This window comes from Puntigrus tetrazona, chromosome 15 (genome assembly GCF_018831695.1).
Source record: "Puntigrus tetrazona isolate hp1 chromosome 15, ASM1883169v1, whole genome shotgun sequence".
Lineage (NCBI taxonomy): Eukaryota > Metazoa > Chordata > Actinopteri > Cypriniformes > Cyprinidae > Puntigrus > Puntigrus tetrazona.
The window spans coordinates 23069563-23074562 of record NC_056713.1 but is presented as its reverse complement, the minus strand read 5'-3'; positions in this window follow the sequence as shown (position 1 = coordinate 23074562).

The following is a 5000-nucleotide window of genomic DNA, read 5'->3' as shown; positions in this document are numbered from 1 at the left end:
AATAACTAACGTGTTTTGGTGGTTACTCAGTTGTTGTGGATGTTCCTAGGTGGTTGCTACAATGTTTTGAATGTTGGTTGTTGCTAAGATATGCTGGTGGTTGCTCAGGTGTTCTGGATGTTGCTAGGTGGTTGCTAAGATGTTTTGGATGCTGGTTCATAGTTGGTAAAGCTCTGGTGGTTGCTAAGGTGTTCTGATAGTTGCTAAGGTTTTGTGGCTGATGTTAGATGATAATTTTGGATGTTTCTTGGTTGTTGTTAAGGTGTTTTGGTGTTGGTTTTTCAGGTGTTGTGGATGTTTCTGGGCGGTAACTAAGATATTGCTAGATGATTACTAATGTTTTGGATGTTGGTGGTTACTCAGATGTTCTGGTAGTTGGTCAGGTGTTTAGGATATATAATGTATTACATTAATTGTGAACATGCTATTCTAGAGTAGAATTTATTTCAGATTAAATAAAATGAGACAAACAACTTGCTGGGTAAAGCAGAAACTTCACATCCAAACGTTTCACTCTATTCAAGAACTGAAAAATCAGACCATGAAATGCAGACCCGAGGTCATTTTTCTCAGGTCACATGTCCATCTGATCTAACAGGCAGAGGAGAACAGACAGAATAAGAGAGGAGTGTTAGTTCCGTTGCAGCCTGCTTATGGTCTTTATTCACAGAATTTGAACCCTGAACGAGGCCATCCATCAAAACGCTGGCTCTAGCGCCACTGGACGTGGAAAAGCACTTTAAAGAGCGAGAGCACAGCCGGTCACACGCTTTCATCCTACATTAGACTTTAAAAAGGATGGATTTCCCTCCATTTCCCTCCTCTTGTTCACTGCTTTCTCCTCTTTAGCGCTCGTGTATGTCTCCTGCGCGGCTGTGGCGGACGCATTAGCGAGAGTGTTAGAGGAAAGCTCCAGAAATACAGCTGTGCTGCTTCTCATATAGTGTGCTGTGTGACGACAACAGTGTTCTGGATGCTGCTCTGTGGTTGCTAAGATGTTCTGGGTGTTTGCTAAGTGGTTGCTAAGGTGTTCTGGGTATTGCTAAGTGGTTGCTAAGATTAGGTGTTGCTAGATAGTTGCTAAGATGTTCTGAGTGTTGCTATGTAGTTTCTGGGGCACCCTGGCTCTATGAGAAGTGGTTGCTAAGGTGATTGTGGTGTTTCTTGGTGGTTGATAAGATGTTTTGGATCTTTGCTAAGTAGTTGCTAAGATTAGGTGTTGCTAGGCAGTTGATAAGCTTTCCTGAGTGTTGCTATGCTGTGGGGCACTCTGTTTCTTTAAAAATGGTTGCTAAGTTGATCATGGTGTTTCTTGGTGGTTTCTAAGATGTATTGGATGTTTAACAGATGCTTTCTGTAGTTTTCTGTACTTTTAGGTTGTAATAGATGGTTGCTAAGGTTCTTTTTTGTTTTGGTGGTTGCTAAGGTAACCTGGTGGTTGTGCAGGTGTTCTGGATGTTGCTAGGTGGTTGCTAAGGTTCTTAGGTGGTCTGATGATTGCTAAGATGTTCTAGACATTCGGAACATAACTACTGTTATGCGTTATGGGTGTAGCTAAGTGGTTGCTAAGATGTTCCTTTGTGTTTGCTAAGTGGTTGCTAAGGTTTTCTTGTTATTGCTAAGAGTAGATTGTAAGGTTCAGTGTTGCTAGATGCTTGCTAAGGTGTTCTGGGTGTTGCTAGGTGCTTCCTAAGACTTAGATAGGTGGTTGCTAAGGTGACCATCGTGTTATTTGGTGGTTGCTAAAATTATTTGTATGTTTACTAGATGATTTCTGATGTTTTTTGGGCATTGAAAGATGGTTGCTGAGGTTTTTGGGTAGTTGCTAAAGTCTTGCTAAGATGGTGTTTTGTATATGGTTGCAAATGTGTTAGGGGTGTAGCTAGGTGTTTGCTAAGTTGTTTTAGGTGGTTGCTAAGATCTTTCACTAGATGGTTTATAGGGTTTTCCGGGTGTTGATAGATGGTTGCTGGGTGTTTTGGATGTTGTTAGGTGATTTCTAAGGTGTTTTGAGTGTCATATAGGTGGTATTTTAATTGGTTGCTAAGGTGTTCTGGGTATTGTTACATATTGTTAGTTGTCACTTAGATGTTCTAGGTGTTTGCTGAGATGTTGATATTCTATGTGTTGCTTTCGTGGTTGCTAAGACTTGGTGTTGCTAGGTGTTTGCTAAGATGTTACAGTTGTGGCTATGGTGGTTGCAAAGGTGTTTTGAGTGTTGTTAGGCGTTGCTTATCAGAAAAGTATCAGCAGAGCTCAGCAAGTCACATAGTTTTAGGTTGAACGCCGGTTATAAGGTCTTACAGGAATGTTGTGTGTGCTGAGAATACAAATGAGTAGCACAACAAACACCCTCCTTTCCTCTCTTGGTTTGTTCGAGCAGATATTAGATGTTGTTGTTTCACACAGTGAGAACCCGACACAATAATGAGCCAAAACTGGGATCACTGAGCCGAGAATTTAATATTCATGAGTACAATTACAAACATAATCTCATTCCATGATGATTACTTCCATGCAGCCAATTAAAACTGACAAATCATGTGGTATTTGTTCATTTGCAAACACTCAGATCTCTAACCCAGACATGAATGATTCCTGAAGTCATGTGTGTTGTCAAGATTTGTTATCTATTTCCACCTGCTGGACAAGAATACAGAAAGAATCTATACCGAAAAAAAGAATTCAACAGACACACATTAAAGCCTAAACTATATCAGGGTGATGCTAGGTGGTTGCTAAGGTGTTCTTGATGTTAGTTAGATGGTTGCTAAGGTGTTATGGTTGTTGCTAGGTGGTTGCTAAGGTGTTCTTGGTTTTGGCTAGATGTTGCTAAGGTGTTTTAGGTGTGTGCTAATTATTTCCTAAAATGTTTGATAGGTTCTTGCCAAGGCTTTCTGATGGTTGCCAAGGTGTTCTTGCTATTGACAGGTAGTTGCTCAGATGTTCTTGATTTTTGCTGGATGTTGCTAAGGTCTTTTAGGTGTGTGCCAAGTGTTTTCTAAACGTGTCCTGGGAGCTTAATAAGTTGTTGACAAGGTGTTTTGGGTATTGACAGGTGGTTGCTAAGATTTTTGGGTGTTGCTAGGTGGTTGTTCTTTATGTTATTATGTGGTTGTTAGTATGTTTTGTGCGTTGCTAAGTGGTTGCGAAGAGGTCTGGGTCCTGGGACAACAGTGTTCTGGATGCTGCTCTGTGGTTGCTAAGATGTTCTACGTGTTTGCTAAGGGTTGCTAAGGTGTTCTGGGTATTGCTAAGTGGTTGCTAAGATTAGGTGTCGCTAGATAGTTGCTAAGTGTTCTGAGTGTTGCTATGTAGTTTTGGGGCACTCTGTTTCTTTGAGAAATGGTTGCTAAGTTGATCATGGAGTTTCTTGGTGGTTTCTAAGATGTATTGGATGTTTAACAGATGCTTTCTGTAGTTTTTCTGTAGTTTTCTGTACTTTAGGTTGTAATAGATGGTTGCTAAGGTCCTTTGTGTTTTGGTGGTTGCTAAGATAACCTGGTGTGCTAGGTGGTTGCTAAGGTTCTTAGTGTAATACAGGTGGTCAGGTTGTTTGCTATTTTATTATGTGGTTGTTAGGATGTTTGTGCGTTGCTAGGTGGTTGCGAAGGAGGTCAGGGTCTTGCTGGGTGGTTGCTAAGGAGTTCAGAATATTGCTGTGGTGGTTGCTAAGGTCTTCTGGGTGTTGGAAAAGGTGTGCAAAGCAAAGATAGAGTTACTGACATATATCCGATCGTTTCATGACCTTTATCTGATAACCTCACTCATTGTCATGTTATTAGGTACAATCATGTAAGCACACTCATTAACCGTGTTTATGTGTGTGCTCTCACACTTCCTGTGTTTAATAAGCTGAAGATGTGTAAGGTCATGTAAACACAGTGTTCTTTAATTAGACCCGATCAGCAACTGTAGACTTTTACCCATTACCCTGATCTCACACTGCATGTAAACACCTGTACGTGTTCTGTCAGCTCGTTTAATGAGGTTTTTACATTGAGACTTCACTGGTGATTTTTTTAAAGGGCCTTGTTTCTCAAATTCTGGGTTTTTATATTAAAAAAAATTGGTTTGTTTTTTACACACGCTGATATAATAGCTACATTAAATGTAATTAAATTAAAAGTAAAAAAAAAACAACAACTTACATTTTCTGAAATCTATTTTTATAGTGAAATATAATTATGTAATATATTATGAAATATTAATAATCAAAACAGCATCTCAAATGAATGAATTTTATTGAAAAACAAAACATTTTATTGAAATAAATAAACATTATAATTTTGATTGTTTATTTATTTTTAAGCATTTACAGTATAAATAATTTTTCTGGTACATATTCCTTTAAAAATAATGTTTTCAAAATCCTCTTGTTAGTAATATCAGCATTATCATTAAATAAAGTAATATTTCGGTCACAATTTTTTCAAGTTAAACAAAACTTTTATTTTGATGGGTTGCTGTGAAGATATTTAGGTTTCTGTTTGTATATTATTTTAGGACTTAAGAAAAAAGAAAATAAGAAGCGACTCTCAGAGCAATTTTAGAGAGTATGTGGATAGTAAATGCATCTGTGCTATCCATATCTAAAATGCATAACATATGCAACATGCTACTTTTTCTTATTCATCCAAAATTTGGAGTTTTACAGTAAAAAATTTCATTTTTTTGACTGTATTTTGTAATGAATAATTTCAGCATCGCAGACACTATACATTGGTCTATTTCTGCAGCACGAATGTGTGTGTGTAAATGAACACACACATCTAACAAATGTGCTAAAAGCCCATTGGCACATGTGCGGTGAGTGTGAGCGAGATTGTCTCAGGGTCACGACCTTTCTTAACCCCGCGGGGAAAGAGCTTTCTGCACTTTCGCTCTCCATACGAAGCTGTTTTTCTTTTGGAAAGACAAACCAGGTTTTGCTATTTTTACGGAGACATTTGGATGCGCTCGTACGGCTCATGTTTTCACTGACATTTACTTCACCTACA